We start from the raw sequence: 19,398 nt of genomic DNA on the forward strand, positions 1-19,398 counted from the left end.
TAAAACTGCAGGTGACATACAGGCCTGTGGTAAATATTTCACTAGACTGGCAGAATTAATCACAATTCCCAACATCCCACAAAGGCTCCATTGAGCTGAACGGGCTATATGGACAAACTGGAGCTGCGCCTGAGTCTCTATAAGGGAGAGAGAGGTTACTGACCTGATCCACCAAGCAATGCTGCACAGCTAAATCCGACATGTCAAGGAACACCCGTTCTCAGCAGACACACAGAGCTTTACGCACCACGGAGGAATGGCCCGCTGCAGTCTCTATGCGCATCTCATCAGGAAGCTCACTTGGCCCATTCAGGACGTTTTTGCACTGAGACTTATTTAGTGCCTCAAAAGTGTATGGAGCCAAAGCGGGGTATGTTAGAGCACGCAGGCTTATCACCCGTGTCATTCGGCTTTGCTTTTTGCTATGTGTGGCACAGTGACAAGGGGGGAGTCACAGTAGGTTTGGTGGCATGGGAGCGCACTGGGCTACAGACTGTGGCCAGTTGCTGGGGATGTATTATTTGATCAATAGAGCCGAGGGTTTCGGAAAGAAGAGGTAAATGTGCTCAGGCAAAGTGGACGTACTCCACTTGGAGAGCCTGTCGCTCTGTGTTTACCTGTTTACTTTCACAGGTAGTTCAAACAGGCCGCTTGCCTTTTCACTCTGACAGTGGCCCGCGTGCAGACTGGTTTAGCAGAGCTGGCTTAACGGGACGATCACCGGAAAACATTCACATATACCAGCAAATTTCCCCAGGAAGCTCGCAGGGTGAATTTATGTAATATTGTGCAACTTTTTATTGTAAAGTTTTTACAGTAGAACATTATTATTATTATTATTATTATTATTATTATTATTATTATTATTATTATTATTATTATTATTATTATTATTATTATTATTATAAGCTATTTTTCAGTGTTTATTTTTTAATTATTAAATCGTTGAAATAATTTCCAATTTTAACTAACTCAGAAAGTTGAAACATCGTTGTAAATATGTTTGGACACCACTGCCTTTCACTTTCTTTGGATAAATCATCCTCAATCCTCACTTAGGACTGTGTGCCTGCTGTGACGTGTGTGTGTGTGCGTGTGTGTGTGTGTGTGTGTGTGTGTGTGTTTGGGCGCGTGTTTGTGTTAGGGGTATTAAACCAGTAAGAAGATGTAGTAAAGACGGGCCTCAGAGCTGCAGATGCATCTGGATTTAAAGGACAATACAGGGTGTAGAGCTGCTTCTTTCCATCACTCGCTTATTTGAGTCCAGTTGACACTAAATCTTCAGATCTGACACTAAAAAGATAAAATGCACAGTTCACTTTAAGCACAAAAAGAATCATCTTTTGTGATCATTGCTGCTATAATTGTGCTATCACCAGTTTCACCAGTGCTCCCATTTTAATATTATAAGCAACAGAGCTGACTGGCTCATTATTAAAGCTCGTTACATTTTTTTTCTGATCCCAGCTTTGCAATCAAACGTACAGCAGGATGGATTCATCCAAAAACAATTAATTTTTCGGATGAACCCCCCAAAAACGGGCCCCGTCTGATTAATTATAATTCCCTGCTAAAAATTCATGCCCACGATTGTCCGCCAAATAAGTGAAGAAAGAGCTTTTTATATTCTTGATTAAATAAATCTTTCGATTGAATGCACAAATAAGAATGCCGCAGGAGAATCCATAATAATGTTGATCATTGCCTCCTTTTAATCGCTGAATTTCAGCGTGTTTGGACGCCTCAGGCAGGGACTTAGGCTTTGATAAAGGTAACCCCTCCTGCCTCAGGGTGCCCATGATAAATGTACAAAGTGACAAGACCGATTTCCCCCCTCTATGATTAAAAGCCTATATATAATATTCAGGTAAAGCCGGTCCGGTTTATTTATGGGGGCTAAGCCATGGCCCAGGGAGCCATGGCTTGGGGGTAGAAATCATTTTGGAGCCCGTTTGGTCTTTACAGAAATCGAACCACCTTTCCCTCCCAGGCAAAAAGTCTTTATTCGTTTCCTTTCCTCTAATGATTAAACATGTCACGGCGAGATTATAGCCGTGCGCCAGTGCCCCGAGGAGATGCCTCCATTTGTTAAACCACCAGTTTATTTGTAACGGTGAATTTCACGCCACTATGCCAATCGCCTTAATCGTTTTATGTGTAAGACGAATTGCTAAAAAGGGGTTTATTATTTTTTAATCACTTCCTATTTCAGTATCGCACTGACATTGGCAGGAAGGAGGGAGAAATGTCTCGAATCTCAGAGACTCCTTTAGATAAGTCAAAAGAGACAACAATTATTACAAAAACTTCTAAAACTATGATTTAATAGACCAAATAAACAAATATTTAACTAAATAATCTACTCTCTCCAAGAGAATCGGATCTGGTCAGCTCTAGATGGCACAAGTGCAGGCAACTTGTCCTCCTTGTTAGGCTGCTTGTGTGTGAGAGCAGTAATAACATTAACAGCTGTTGACATCTGTAGAGCTCTAGCGGTCTCTACCGGCACATTTAAGAAACAACAGGGGGTACTCACTGCGTGAACCCAATTAAAACAACCTGTAATAGCCTATAACGTTATGGGCATATGTAGCAGAGTCAGACTCATCGTATAATCTAAAGACTATTTGGTATTTTTGATACTTCAACTGAAGGCAAACACACATTATCTTCATTCATATCCATTATATACTAAGATGTCACAGATGTTCTTCTGTAAATTAGGCATGACTGGTGTAACTTTGTGACAGCACCATTTATGGAAGCCCTTGAGTATTATTTATCATGTGTTCCCTTTTTTTCGCCTGTTGGAAAATTGTGAAAACACCTTCACAGATTAAATACATTTTAGAAATTTTCCTTAGTTTGTTTCCAAGACATGTAAATGCAGACGATTATGTTACAGTGTTCAAACAAGCATGGGCTGCCTATGCGAGTGTGTAATGATAACTCAATACTGTAGACTAGTAGGCTACTGTAGACTACTGCGCAGGCCTCCACTCTGAATACCCATCATATCTTAGAGTTTAAAAAGCATTAAAATCAGCTCATTTTTCATTCAAGGACTAAGATGACTTAGCACTAATGCGGCTAATACATCAGAAAAAGGAAACAATCAGTGCCTCTTAGGCTGTAAAAACAGAAAATACTGTATGTAAACTAAGTGGAGCATCCACTGCGCTTACCTAGACTGGAGGGGGGCTGAATGTGTTGCCAGAGTTAAGACAGCGCGCAGAGTTAATGAAATATCTCCAAATGGGAGTCAGGAGTGCGTGCAGAGATAAGCCTGATGTGGTTTATATACCCAGAAAGCAAGTGCTCCTCTTCTCATATTGTCCAAGAGCGTTTGCATAGCTGGCCAAGTGGCTGTGCTCTTGCTGACTCGCAAACGTTGCATGGTGTTTGTTTTCCCTTGCTATGACGTGAGACAAAATATTGGCCATATGTTCATCGGCAATAAATTGGTCTTGAGCGCAAACACAGCTCGCTGCGGACGGTGCTTTTAACAGTTTTCTCTGTTTGGGATGTTTTGGGGACACGAAACTATCTGGTGTATGATGCAAGTGAACGATAATGTTACAACAGTGTGTAAAGACATAATTGTAGGCCTATGGGAGAGCTGCCCGTTGATCTTTATACTGCAACCTATTATTCCTCACACAGGGCGCACTAATAAATCGCTTGGTAACCAAGAAGCGACACTGGCCAAAGAGCAGATGTGGCATGTTATCCTCGCCACAGTTGCGTTTACATTAGATACCCTGATACAATGATTGATAACCAAGGTCACAGTAATTCCCAATGATTCGGGACCCGAGCATCTCCCATGAGGCAGACAACTAACAAATAATGTTTGCCACATAGATCCACGAGTCAACACCTCAAACACCAGCAGCAGCTTTAGCCGGAGATGAAGATATCATTATTAACGCGCAGGCAGAGGTAGGAAATAACTGTAATAAATCCCTAAATATCTGAACATAAAAACAACAATAACAATAACAATAATAATATTTTTTATTATAGTTTCCATTTTTAACCCATTTAACATAACACTATATGCAACATACATAGTAAGTAATTCAAACATGTACATATGTAAGGTAACAGGCATAACAGGTGTCTTGTTTTTCTTCAGCAGTGTGCACCAGTTGCACATGAATTTGCAACATTTTCCTGTATGGAAAACACCCTCTCCCACATCACAGATTGTGAGAGTATCTGGTGTAAAGATGATGAGAGGGAATGCTGATTGTTGAGGAAGAAAGCAATGGGAGGAAAACACCGGTTGTGCTATTATGACACCTTGAGGTGTGGATAACGTAAATGAAGACAATGATTTTATTGTGGGCAGCCCGGAATCTATGCATGATAATAATAGTTTTGCCTAGTAGTGCAGGAGCGACCATCAATCACTAGTGAATACATTACTGATGGGTTTTGTGCAGGGCCACTTTGCTGATGAAGGACAGAGATTATCCTCCCTACCATCACTGTGTTCAAAAGTATCACTAAGACGCTGAGAATACAAATAAATAAATTGGTCTCATACCTCGTTTGAAATTCCACATTAAGGCAAAGTAGTTAGTTAGACTTGGAATGTATTCATGAGGTTCGGACGAATGAGAAAAAGCTTTCCACTCAGCCGCTCTGTGAATACCCTTGTGCTGTTTGAGATTTGCTACAAGTGTTCTGGGTGCTAATACAAGACCTCCTGAAAAAGGATGGGTAAGATAGGCCCTGCCGGTCAAGCTATTATCAATCCCTGGCCTAAAGCTTGATGACTAAGATACTTCAGATGTAGTTAACGGCTGCATAAGGACACTGATGGCACAGCATTCTGAAATCAATCAGTTCAAGTTTTAATGTATCGACCACTCGAGGAAAACGAAAAGAGGGAGAGCTCCTCGACACACAAACGCCAGGAGGACTGGGTTGATTTTCACGGAAGGTACACTTTTTAAAAAAGTTTAATTAAACCTGAGGGCTCACTTGTACGGTTGGAACTCATACATGATGATAGCTAGTCCTATCACTTTGAAAGGCTTAACAATTTTTCTGCACAAATACATGCACTTAGCAAGGTTTAGCATTAGATCACAAAGTCCTCAGTGTTAAGGCGAGTGAATAGGTGTTTCAAGCCCTTCAAGAGATGTGAAGCAAAGTAGAGGAGATGAGTTGTTTTCCAACAAAGTGTCCAATTCTACACCGTGCTGAATATTACCATTTCTTAAATGACAACAGCGTATTGTTAATTTGAGGAGCTTTGGAGTGTAGGGTGATCGGCCTTAACATTTTTGCCCTGCTATGTTACTTACTGGAGGGGGAGAGAGCGGAGGGAACCAAAAGTGTGAAAGCGCTAAGCTGTGTGAAAGTGTTGGCTGAGTGAAACAAGTTCTTTCAGAACACTCATAAAATGTCTAGTATTTTCATCAAAACATCAGATTTATATAGGTTGCATCAAAGGATTTTGTGAGCATTACTTGAATAACGTTAGGCTTGACTACCTCATTTCCAGTGTGAAGTCTTTTGTGCAAGGCCTGTGCTTGGCCTTGGACAGCCATATTAGCTCTTTGTAAACCCTGGCTAAGGCTAAAAAATACAGTACTCAGGTAACACATACTGTAAGCATTTTAGCCCCTGTGGCATGTGGGGACAATCCGAATTCCCAAGTCAAGGTCATTTGTATGGAAATCTCTTAGCTTTGAATAACACAGAAGAGGTGACCCAATCCAAATTTTCACTGAACTATATGTCAACTGAGCCGAAAATCTTCAAAAAAGCCAGCTAATGTTAATGCCAGTCACTGATCTGAGAGCATAAATGAAAAAACTGGAAACATCTGTCAGCAAATTGTAAAGCAGGGATCAGATATACTGTATGGCTGTGAGCCTACCTCCTTAATCAATAGCTGGATGTGTAGAAGTATTCTTATATATCTGTAGCTGCATGTCTGTGCAATAAGCAAGAAGGTCACCTGACAGGGTCAGTGTCAGCACTGTGCACAATAGCTGTGTTTAGAGGTGAAAGCACAGTAGCGGTGTCAAATCACAGTTATAACCATCTCAACAATAACATGCTTTCTCAGCTGAAGAGGTTTTTAAAATGGGTGGGTAACCAAATCACGTAGTAAATAAAACCTAAAGCTGAAGAGTGGCACACCTGAAGATGAAAGGGCTGCAGCAGTCTCTTGCGACAGCTGACCAGTGTTAATCTGCAGACCTGAATTGGTTCAAGTGAATTTTTTAAGTGAACTTAAGAAATGTGTAGTTAGCTTGCTTTGGTCTTCCAAGATCTTTTTTTTTTTTTTTGTTGGAACAATAAATTGTAGCATGAGTCAAGGACAGATAATTGCAAGATGGGTAAGCTCGTCCTCACTTGGAGCTGCACAGAACAGCTTTGGAGCAGAGATTCAAAAGCTTTGCAAGGATATCTACTGTTACCTTCAACAGCAGGACCCTAGTGAAGGAAGAATATAACTTATTTGAATAGCAAATATTTGAATAGTACTGCATGGACAAAACATGTTGAATTACAGTAGAACATGTCTCAAGGACATTTATTCTTACCAATGTATCTTGCTGAAAAATACATAGTGAATGTACAGTAATAGCCCTGTGACAGACTCTATTCATGGAATCTCACAATAATGCTAGAAATATTAACAATAATTTAGTGGTATTAGTCCTTTCTTTTGCAGGCAGTTATGCCAATGTAAGAACACTCTTCAAACTGATAGACCAATTGAGACAAATGAGAAGCAGGACTTCTTACTTTACAGTAGGAACATCCAACGTTTGGCTGTTCAGTCACTTTAACTTAAGAACCTGCAGATTAACTGAATATCATATGGCCGCACACTTCAGTTCTGCTTTCCCTGCAAATCTGCTATCCACTTAGATGCAACACAGAAACGGAATTTAGAGACTTAAACATGCTGGCGTTGTTAAATAATCATCTGTCTAATAGCAGATTAAAGGCAGCTTTATTGTAATTGCAGTGAAATGTGAAAACAGTATATGAAGGATCACAATGTTGTCTGTTACAACACATGGCTGTTTTGTAATTAGAACAGTTATAAATTCATTGTACTCTTAAGTTTGGGAATTCATATCAGCCTAAGACCTTAATGTCTTTTGTCAATGTAAAACCATTCTTATAATTGAGCTGACAATGGGGATATATGCAACAAGATTAACAAAACCCAGGTGACAAAGTAAAACTAATTTCTGCTCCTAGGGGATCTTACCATATAACCCAGTGGTTGTTGTTGACTCACCAAAATAATGGCATTTAACACTGATGATAGTTACCTTTCTCCAACATACACTGCGGTGCCAACAAGTAGCAGTCTGAAGATTTTGCCTGCTTGGTCATACTTTCTTCATTGGATCCAAAGGTTTGTTTGTTTAGTTTGATGACTTTGAGCGCAACAATTCTTCAAGTACCAGAGCATTATACATGCATTACATTGAATTAAAGGTGATATAATAACCCTTAAAACAACTGGAAAAATATATATTTTGCACATTTATATTGATGTATTTATTTTATAAAAAGCTCTTCATATTCACAAGCTGTTAAAGAAAATTTAATTGGACTCACTTTGAATATAAGATACTTAATCATATTTGCATGTTCTGCTATCAAAGTACTGCTTAAATATAGTCATTTTTATGACAGTATTTTGAACTTAGACGCTCTTTTGTGAAAAAACAAGCCCACATTAATTTGCTTTTAGGTGACTTATCTTTTTGCTGTTTTTTAATGATCAATCGTCTTAAATATTTAGCTTTCATGAGGCTTGGTGACAAATGCTTGATGACAATCATCTCCCAAACATAATCTGAATCTCACAGAAGTTTGAGGTTACATTTTCAATAGCAGTGGTTCCACAATACTGAGAAGAAAAAACATTTTCTTTTCTTAAAATCACTGAAATCAGTACTTATATAAATAATTACATCATTGCGCACTGAAGGTGTGAGTATATGTGTCTGCAGTTGTAGATAAAACATGGTGCAGTGTGTAAATGGCTGCATGAGTTTCTGGATGTGTGGGTGTATTAGTGTCTACATTTGTGCAAGGAAAGTCTCTATTTGAGTACAGTGAGCATCCCATCAGGATATCTAACCTAAACAACACAATAGAGAGAAACAGAAGGGCTTAGGGACATGAAACACTCACCTTGAACCAGGCTGCTCCTTGCAGACACAAGGATTACCCATCTGCACATTTCTGAAGCCTTTTGATTAACAATGTGTCCAAAATGAAAGACGAAAAGGAGAAAACACAATTTAGTAATTTCAATGGGTTTCTGCAGATGGGTTGCCAACATATTTGGATAATTAACGTGTAGATATTTTCTTTATACTAGGCCCACGATGGCAATTAACATGTTTTGTGGAGAGGTGAAAACTTTTTTCGAGGCAGTGAAGATGGATGGAAATGCATTAGAGGAGGTCACAAAAATGGGCTTCTATTATTTGCACTAAAAGGATGCTTTTATAAGGTGATAGCAATTGAGGGGGAAAAAAAACCCAAGGGCAAATAAATAATAAAGACCTCATCTTTAATTGGCAATCTTTTTGGATCATATAAATACCACTCCAAATTTCCTATCCAGATTGCCATTGACTGCATGGCAAGTCTCTCTTGAACTAGAATTATGAACCGCAAAAGGAACCACAATGCCGACCAAGAAGGACAACTCTCTTAGCAAGGCAAAGGTTTACAAATTACCCACTCTCTCCTCACTATGATACTATTCAATTCGTTGAGAACAGTATTTGCCTAAAAACAGTTTACAATATCCAAACTGTAGTTTTAGAGAAACCTTCATTTTGGAAATTGAATGCATTGCCTGTCACCTGTTTCATTGCTTGAATATATTTACACCAAAACACAGAATTCAGCTGAAACAAGTTTAAGTGCATCCTGACTTCGAAAGTTGGTGATGTGAAAACTCAACACTAACTTAGAAATTCTAAATATCCAACTTTAACTTTAGAACTTCAAATGAAATATATTGTTAAGGGCAATTTTTTTTAGACTTTTACTTTCTTGGTAATAAAGCTTGGTAATATTTTGGTGATGTTTGTGTGAAAGCTCGGCCATTCACACCTAACCCTTTCTCTGTCGCCACCTAATGGTAGCAGTGTGTTATAATTCTGAGCTCTGGAGCCCAGCTGAGGAAAAGTGTGCACCAACACATCCTCCCTCTCTTTCAGGTAATTATGTCTTTTATCTAGGAGACACATACAGCTACTTTAACATTGGATATCCAGCCGTCCTAATGGCCCATTATTCAAATAAATGGGGGAAACACTGTAGGGTTGGTGACCCCCTCCGTGGGACAGGGCCCTCCATCCAGGCACACCTGCTGAGACAAGGTAACATTTATCACTGACACCTTCACAGGACAGAAACAAAATGGCAGGTGGGGTCAGCGGTAAGGAGCACGCCGGGCCAGTCATATTGCAAACATATCCATTTGGTACGGCTCTACTCTTGTGGTTGCCAGGCTACTGCCTAATATATGGCAACTGAGTGTGTGTCAGGAAAACAGAAGTAAGATGTTGACTTTGAGATAAGTGCCTCTTCAAATTAAACAGCACCATCACATTGCATTCAAAATAACATTTCCAAAGGTCAACTTTAAATGGTCCCCATTTGGCAAAAAAAAAATGTGTTCTTCAACTCACTAAATCATCAAATTTGCATACCAGTTACGTTAGTTAGAGGCATTTAATTATTTATGTTTTAATTACACAGAATGAAGGGGATAATATCACTGTACGGTAGTTTTGTGGTGTGTGTGCCCCAGTCATTGGAACACTCGGATGTCTCATTAAAGTATACAAAAAGATAATTATGTCCAGGCTCTGTCTAAACATTGCCATGGTGCTGCACTAGAGAATCATCGCTGAATTGAACACAGGAGAGGGTTAGACCTCTTATGATTAATGTGCTTGGTCACACACACTCAGGAGTGGTAAAGGCATGTCAACTCCCTCTCTCTCTGGCTCTCCTTTTAGAGTCAAGGGTCAGCAAAATTGTTTTCATGGTACTGATTGTCACATCCACCAGATTTATCATGCAGGGAGCTCACCTAACAGACTCCAGAGTGCAAGGCCTGCCAGATGACGTCCAGCTGGAGAAGACACACCCTCTTCCCCAAAAAGCCATGTCCACATCAGTGCATCCATTGGAAACTAACAAAAGGCATAGGTGGTTGTAGATGGTCAAAAGAATCCTATAGATAGGTATTGTATGCTTCTCTGAATTTGCAATGATTCGAGTATGTAGATACATGGGTGGGTTCAGTGTGGGTCAAGTCTCATTCAAACCAGATCTCCCACCAAACTCTCATCACCTGGAAAGTCCCTGCTGAATAGGCCTGCTGATGTCATTGGAGAGATGGTATTGATTGACCAAGGGGCAGTAAAGGCCAATGCAATTAAGAGACAAGAAAACATACAGCATTGAGGACTGTGTAAATAAAGGGAATCTGCAGTAGGTCCAGACAAAGGCCAGTTCTGGGCTCTTTCAGGAGCCCCTTGTTCACCGTTGGCCAGGGGTCTTCTCCAAGGGCTGAGGGTCTGTGTGGGAGGCCTGGGGGAGGTGGTGAAGAAGTGAGAGAGGCAGTGTGTGGGTGTCCAGAGGGATAAGGAAAGAGGTTGTTGCTAGGCTGTCTCTTAAGAGGTTGATGAGAGCTAAGCCCTCTCCGTGTCCGGGAACTATCAGGTGATCATGGATGATCTGTATCTCAAGGAGGGGGCTGTTGAGAGGTAGGAGCAGTATTTTTATAGGGCTCTGCCTGGTTTGCTTTTCTGTGCTTATAAACCATTTCCTTCCGCTTTCTGTTCCTCCTCTGTTGAGTTAGATTGAATGGTATCTATAACAAATTATCTATTTAGATTTTGGAAAACACACATGATTGGATATGTATGTATATATTTGACTTTTGGCTAGACAAACCATTTCGAGTGTTACAGCGTTGGCTATAGAGAGGTGGTTGTGTTCTGAAATGTTTAAAGTGACTGCAATGCATTTTTTCCAAGTTTTGTCTTTAAAAAAATAGGTTATCATCAAACCCTTTAAATCTTCAAAGTTGAAGAAATTTAGCAAACAACATTTAATGAACCTAAATTCATACCTGATGTTGGTGGTAATTATTTAAAAAGCAACACCTCATGGCAATCCATCCAATGTATCTCTAGATAGTTCACTCAAAAACATAAATGTCGACAACATGCATGTGCTAAAGGAAAAGTTATTCTAAGTAGGCCAAGTCTATAGGACACATCTGGAGGAAATAATCGGTGTTATCTGTGGATACTGTAAGTTCACTTGCACCAAAGCAGTGAACTGACCAATGTTTAAGTCATGCTTCTAGTTCCTGGATGTCCACTCCTAGAGCTATATTGACCTCTAGATGTTCTGAGAGGGCACGTTTATATGTTTTTCCAAAATATCTTCGGCAAGAAAAAAGTCATGACATAATCTTCTTGTTTCCTGTCTCAGTTGCCCATCACAAATTGAAAATATTGGAATTAATCTTTATTCTTAGGTTGAACACTAGTTGGCATCAAGCATATGAACTGTAACCAAGGACTTTGGACATTAGCATGAATCATTATGTACCAAAGCTCTATAGTCTAGAGCACTGGACCAATATCATACAATTAGAACCCACTGCCTCCAATAAAGGACTGAATCTTATGATTGATACACATGCCCAAATTATTAATATTCTCTTAAATAATATTAATTTGTGAATGGATGGTCAGTGTAAATCTGTGTCCTTGTCAAAGGGAGAATTCACATTGACACAATAGCCTGTTCAACCCCTTGGTTCTCCTGCTTGATTCAGGTCATTTTCTGGCAACAAATAAAGCTGAGGGGGTCTCTTATTCTGATGGGCTTCCTCTCACCATCCTCTGCCCCCTCTACCTGCATTCAGGGAAAACACAATGGCCTCTTCTTCATCTGTCTCCCAGGTGTCAACGTGAACATGATCCTGGGGTAATTTACGACCCTCCTCATTTCTTGTTTGTCAAATGAAAGCCCATGTCTCCATGTCCAACGTCTCATTTACATTTTCTCATTAGCTATGAACGTTTATTATTCAAATTCGTATAGTGTCTAGAAAAACGCATGCATGGGTGATGTTGCCCTAGCTTTCCCTGTTCATCTGCCCAAGCAACAAGGAGGCAATGGATAATGTTTGAGAGGTTGGAAGATGTCTCAAAAGCCATCTGAGGATGGAGGCAGTCATTGTTTCCTCTCAGCTGAAAAAAGTGGATTATTTCTATGATCAGGATATATTACAGCCATTGAAGTCTTTATCAGAAAAGAACTAGAGACATCAGAGTAATGCATGTTGCTGTGGGGGACATTGTATCTCATAAATTCAATGTTTCTCTCTAAAGAGCCCTATATGTTTGTTGGTTAACTATGGACAGTGGTCCTTGACCACAGTTCACCTCTGCTTAACCAGGGCTTTTTACCACACATAGCAATAGTTAATGCACAGTGGTTCCTACCTCTGAATGACATGTACAATCATTCAAAGGAAATACTGTACATACTCACTGTTTGTAAAGCTCATTTCAAGGATGCAGCAACAATAAGAAATGTGCACAAAACTGTAATTGTGTCCATTTGTGAAATATTTCTAATACAATGAGCCTCACTGAAACATAACCCAGCAGGTAATTCAGCTCCAGTATGTCTGTCACTGTTATGGGTTTATATTTCAGCAATGTAGTTCAAACAATAGCATGAATGATGCCGAGTCCTATCAGGAAATAAGTAATATGCGATGTGGGTACAAAAAACCAAACAAGTCGTGCAACTTACAGACAGCAAAATGCACTGAGAGTCAGCAATGATGGAGAAAGAAAGTGAGGACTTGATAGGTTCAATCTAAAGAGATGGGAAGCGAATAGATTGCGTAAGGGTGGGTGCATCTGGAGACATGGGGGCAATATTCCCAGACGTCTTTCTACAATAAATATATTTTTAATTTGTGCTCTTTTATTAACCAGCAAAATCACTTCAAAATGAATAGCACATTATTAAGTCTTCTAGTGGCTCTTACTGTTCTTTATCATGAGTTTGTATCACTGTGCAATTCATCTCCAGCCATTCTTCACACTAAATATGTTTTATATGAGCCTTCATTTATCATGGCCTGTCAGCTCTTAACTGTATCATTATTCAGTCTAGAGTTATAAATTGGAATCATTAAATGGTTTTTCATATAATCTGATGCAATAACTGCTCCCCCTTTATTGGCTTGTGAAAAGAAAATAGTAAATACAATTGTCTGTCAAGATCTTTTGCGATAACCGTCTCTCTCAGGCTGAAATGAAATTAGTCCGGGCGGAGAGACAGGATCAATGTCAGCAGATTTGTTCGACTTTCATCGTGGAGGGGACGGGGTTGAGCAGATGAAGGATGGAGAGAAAAGGAAGCTGACACTGCTGAACCCGATGAGGAATGTGGGCTTGGCTGTCAATATTTTTTTCATACAGTGTCACATCAATCAGAGGTGTCTTTTCAACTTCTCAGTGCAGTTCTGCACAGACATTGGTGGTGGAGATATTGCATTCCCCTGAACTCAGCTAAATGTGTGGTCTCTGTATCTTTTTGTCCAGCATCTGAGACGTTTCCATGAAAGGAAGTGTGGTGATTAACAATGACAATGTGGGGTTGCATTTTTCAACAGCAGAATCATATTCTAATCAGAAGAGGACCTTGGCAGTACAAACTAAGTCTTTAGCTTAGATTAACTAATAGTAGTTAAACTCTAAATGTTGCAGACTATAGAAGGTTTAGAAACTAATCACAAACCTTGTGTTATTATTTGTATCACCAGGATGATCCTTTTTTTTTAACAGCACAAACATGTTTCACATGCACCCTTCCAGAAATATAAAGCTAAGCTTTAGTAAAATGGATTGAAAAAGAAGTTAGTAATGCAACAACAAGAGTTAAGCCTGTTCTTTGACTCTTTTGTCTTTGTTGACTTATTAGGCAAAGACTGCCACCCTCTGGAAAAATCACACATAACCTCTTCCCCTCGTGTCATGTTTGTGGTGTAGGGTTATTCTGACACTTTTTTCAAATCCCGCTTTACAACTACAAAAACAACAACACGTGTTATATAAAAGGATTTGTAAATATTCTTAGAAATTATTTCAATGATAAAGATCAAATTATTATGAAAAAAACAAGAATATGTACCACCAGAGACGCCTGTGGTCTCAATTATTGTTGCACATGGTTTTCTGTGAGCCTATTGTGCCATCTACTGGATGATTCCCTGAATTGATGGCGTGTAATTTGAGATGACACCAATCCCTGAAGAAACTGAGAAGCATTCACCTTCTTCACGCTGACTCTTTACAAGCAAGACATTGGGAGAAACAAAATGAAACGTGAGCTCACATGAGTGTTTAGACGCAGCTTACTCAAATTTCTGCCATCACTTTCTAAATCCAAGTTTCCTTTTTAAACAAAGTTAAACTGCTGGTGCACTTTGGCTTCTGAATGATATACATTTTAAGATATGAAACCAAACTGAATGGAAATTGTATTTTATTTAGTGAGTTCTTCCTTGTAGGAATAAATTTTTCTGTTGACTGTTGTGTAACTCAGCTTATACATATGCTAAATCATTGTTTTTTAAACGCATACATTTTCTGTGTCTTGAAGGTAAAAGATCAAATGAGTAACTTCCACTTAAGGCCAGATGATGGTGTCTTTGCACCAAGTAGTGCAGACATGTAGGTGTGTGAGGTGGGGGTTATGTACAAATGTTTGGGCAGAAATTAACTGCAGACAAACACACTTACATGAGCTTATGTGGCCTTTCATCACTGATTTGGAGCTAGTGTCAATGAAAGAAACGAGTCAGGTTGGATTTTAGCAAAAACAACACACAAATTTCCAATTTCTGATCTGATTATGTGGAGATGATCAGTCACAATCGTATCTGATCTTTCTGTGATAAACATGCAACATTTCTTGGTAAAGGACTTTCTTCTAGGGAACGTACAAGTACAACTTAATCTAAATTATTCCACAGCTTGCAAAATGTTCTGATCTCCAGACCAGGCCATTTATTTATGCCTACTGGCCCATATTTCCACCTGCATGTTGATGGTGTTTATATGTAAACTTCCCCAAAAGAGAAACAGTTCACTCCAAGGTCTCTGTTCTGTCAATCTGGCAGTAAAGCTCGGTCATGCTCTTTTTCGCTCCCTTTTCGTCCCTCATCTCTTCTCTCTCTGTCCTCCATAATACCACATGATCTATCTGTATGTGCCATGTCAAGAGACGGGAAAGTTCTCGAAAATGCAAATAAAAAATGCTCAGGGTGCCCCACATGGGCTGAACAAGCTAATACACATTTAAGAATGACATAACAAACCTGCCACTTGTCCCTCCCCAAAACGTGTCTATAAAAGAAATAAAATATCTGTTAATCTTTATTAATTGTACTCCAAAATCTTGTGCTGTCACAATGCTGGAAAAGGACCAGTTTTATTGTTTTCTGTAAACTCCACAGGTCAGGGTGGAGGTTTAAACATGAAGAAATAACAAGAGTGTGTTTGGTTTCAAGTTTGTAGATCGTGTTTTGGTAAAAGCAATTCTGAGAGGCAGCTGTTCTAGGGTCAGAAAACGTTTAGATAGCTTTAATACAAATGGATAGTTCTGTCAGGATAGTTTTAGGGCCCACTCCTACCAAAATACTTTTCCAATGCTGACATTGTAAAGCTTCCTAGCTACATTAGCAGCTCACCTACACAGCCAGTCGAACTAGTTTGAGTTTAAAAGGTCAGATGCGGTAACCTGGGCGGCATATAATGCATTTATTGCAGTTAGTAGGAAAAGTATTAAAAAGATATAATGTGATTTATTTAAGTACTTATTCCTTTCAACCAGCTTCTGGTTTTTAGCTTATATTTCTTACATTACCAGTAACATTACTTCATCTATTGAGTTTAACTCAATCATTGACATTATTTCTTCAGTGCAGCGCTGCCTCCAACGCTTCAGTCTGCATTTTGCAATTTTCTCAAAAGGAAAAACATGTAGCTAAGCCTCAGTCTCGACAATGTTTAACTACGATGACGTGACCAACTGCATATTCCCTATCAACCGTGACCCATGCCTCGTTAGACAGGCTGATTCTGCAAACGTGTCATCACTTTGCACCATCTTGTCGATGCTATCACGGCTATCTGCATTCTCTCTGAGAACTTGATATGACCCCGAGTGCTATGAAATGAAAAAAAAAAACAAACTGGCAGGACTGTCAGTGCATATGAGAATTAGGGGCACAGGTCAAGGGCGTTGTGGGTTTTACTGGTGGTCCTGCCTTTCACAGTGCACAGCCACCCAAAAGTTATAGGCCACAGGATTTCAAAGTGCCAAAACCCTCAAAGACAGCCCTATTGCATTGTGTACTTTCTATGCTTCATGTCCAAATTATTTAGGCTAAAATAATTGAAACAATTTAAAAACAACGTCATTACAATCATCCCTTTTAATTCATCCCCTCTAAGAGACATTTGTGTTTTCATTTATCTTCCATTCAGTTGGAAAACAGTGGAGAAAAGAAAACTATTAAAAGTAGCCGATCAAACCTGTCCTCCTGGACTTGCTTGCACATGTCTCAACTCAAGCTGAGAAAAAGAGAAAGAGGGCAGAGAATGGCGCAGAATGAATCATCTTAAGACAAGGAGACAGTGACAAATCCATTTTTAGCTTTAACTCAAACATTTTAACTCCAGAATGCTAATAACGTCTTGCTTGGTTTAGTCATATGGTCTCTGAAGAGGGAGTATCACTTTCAGACAGTTCGCTCTATGTTGACAGGTCACAGCACAGCTGAAGAAATACCCCTGACTTAACTTCCCCAGTTTAAACACCTCAAATAGTGGTGCCAAGTTATGATGTAGAAGCTGAAGGTGGATTATGTGTGCTTCAGAGCAAGGATCAGAATGTACTTGCACATTTGAATATGAATCATATCTAGGAATAACTTCAGATTGCTCAATAAACATTGAAAGCTTATTGTTTTTGTCTTTTAGTGTGGGTAAAAGTCAGTGTTGATTTAAATGTTTTGCTCAGGGGAAGAGGTGAAAATGCATTTTTGGGATTCTTATGTGTAGCAAACATTGTAGCAAAGAGATTTTTTTAAAAAAGCATCAAGTTAAAGGACTCTGTAAGAAAATACCTGAGGAAACAGAACAAATGTAGATGCTTCCATTCATACCAGTCACTGGGTTGGCTAAGTGTGAAAATAATGTTTGGCTGGTGTTTTGGCTTTTGCAATCAGAGAGATGTTCAACCGTCATGCACTATACCAACATCACAAATTCAAATGAGGAAATAATTTTTAAAAAACCTCTCTCCTTCCCTACTTTTCAAACTTTGATCCCTCCAGGTGAGTTTTATTTTTATATATGTCCACCAAGCTGTATTTGCAGCTCACCGGCTTTTCCTTGAAATTGTCACGCATGCATGTATACAAAAAGCCTGCTCCTTCATGGTGCATATAATAACACGGTTCTCTAATATTTACATTGCTAGTTAAGGTAGGTCCTGTGACTCATTTGTAGCTATTGCATACATACTGGGGGTCTAAGGGAACAGCAGTTGTACTAGAAGTTTGTTGGCCTATTTATCTGATTTTATCTGAAAAATAAGTCTACTGATATTCTCAGTTTTCTTGTTGTCAATACATTGCACTTGGGAACATGTTTCCTTACAGTATTACTAGTTATTTTGATTTGATTTATCATAGTTTATTTTGAGAAGGTCCAACAAACACTGTCTTACTGCCATATATGTTCACCAGAATACCAAACCAGTAATAATCCAAGGCTGAAAATAGTCCCGAACAAATCCTCGGGTTTCTCGTGAAGATTAATGTTTGCTAAAAACTACAATCCCAACATGTTTTAAGAAACACACTTAGACTTACTCAAAGTTGAAAATATATATTCAGATTTATGTCTTTCGAAGAAATAAACGGTATGGAGAAGTCCTGAGAACTGGACACAGGGCAGGGGCAGGGAGGCATTAAAAGACAAGCAAATATATTGTTTGATATTTTTTTAATACAATGTGTATAAAATGCCTTTCAGTTAACCAATATCCTAGTTTTGGCTGATTGATCACTTTAGTCTTCTAGTGTATGTCCTTTCTCCATTTAATTCCATTTAATTTCTTAACTCGTATTTCCAAGAATTCACTGACTGATTAATAATCAAATACCAGGAAGACAGAATGCATGTACTATTATCATTACAGCAGTAATCTTTATTACAAAGACATAATGCAAGAATGCCAAAGTTTTCTGTCCACTCTGTCCTCCTCTCCTTGGGTAAGTATCCTGCACACTATGTCATAAGGAAATCCTTGCCATGTCTCTGAGTGAAAGCGGCTCTCAGCCAGTATCGCTGCACACTGCCAAGGAAAGCCTCAGCCTCTCTGATCCTGGGGAAGTGTGCCGCACTCTTTCTATTTGATGTTGTAATTGTTTCTCTGTCTTGGACAGGAGGTCTGTTTTTCTGTAGGAGTTCCATCTCTGTAGATGTTTTGGAGATGTGGCAGCAGGTTGTGGTCTGCAGCATATGGGCTCACTTTAAAACCTCCACAAAAGGCTCTCCTTTGAGATAATTGTACCATGAATTAGACCAAGGAGGCTTTGATTTATCAACACAGTTGTTGACAACAAGTTTCCACCCCTTCAGATTTTCCATTGACAAATCTGCTGCGATAACCAAGACCTGCTAACATAATACTAAAACAGCATAAAATGACACCTAATTTATCATGCTGGATAAATTCTCGTCAGGGTAATTAGTGGAAGTAAAAGGATAGTGGCGGAATAATTTCCTTATGGTGCAAATTTTAGCTTAGACACAGAATGTCCTCTAATTAGACCGGATAAAGGTAAACTCTCCTTGACATCTTATAACGCCGTGAATCTTCTAGGAAGCTCTCTAGGACCTTTGACCAAACCCATAATTAGCTTTAATATGGGTATACACAGATCAAATATGGTTACATCAACAAAGACATTGAGCAACCATGTTTTGTCGTTTTACATTTTCCAAAGCTGTTCCAACAAATAACATCACCACATGTGGGTTCCACCACATACACCATCATAATTACAACTAATGTCAACAACGTTTGACATGAATCATGATCTCGCTTGTAACTGTAACCACAAACTGTTTATATTTTTCATTGTCTTGCTGGCTGCATTCTTTTGGATAATATTATTTAGTTTTTATGTTATATGACATAACATACAATTATGAGATTATAATTAAAATCATCTCAATTAAGCAGTAGTTGGAGATTTTC

The 19,398-nt window shown here is 39.1% G+C and overlaps 1 protein-coding gene across 2 annotated transcripts in view; it reads right to left on the bottom strand.

Moving 5' to 3' along the window:
* Positions 1 to 19,398, bottom strand: part of nkx2.2a (NK2 homeobox 2a) — a 42,272-nt gene that overhangs the window by 12,676 nt on the left and 10,198 nt on the right. The window contains exon 1 of one of the 2 annotated variants that reach the window (XM_067479967.1): positions 164 to 384. The exons of the other annotated variant lie outside the window; for it this stretch is intronic. The gene's annotated coding sequence lies outside the window, so the exon portion shown is untranslated. Of the gene's footprint in view, positions 1 to 163; positions 385 to 19,398 lie in introns of those variants that run through there. 2 annotated transcript variants of the gene reach the window in all.

Source organism: Channa argus, chromosome 16, assembly GCF_033026475.1.
Source record: "Channa argus isolate prfri chromosome 16, Channa argus male v1.0, whole genome shotgun sequence".
In the NCBI taxonomy this organism is placed as follows: Eukaryota; Metazoa; Chordata; class Actinopteri; order Anabantiformes; family Channidae; genus Channa; species Channa argus.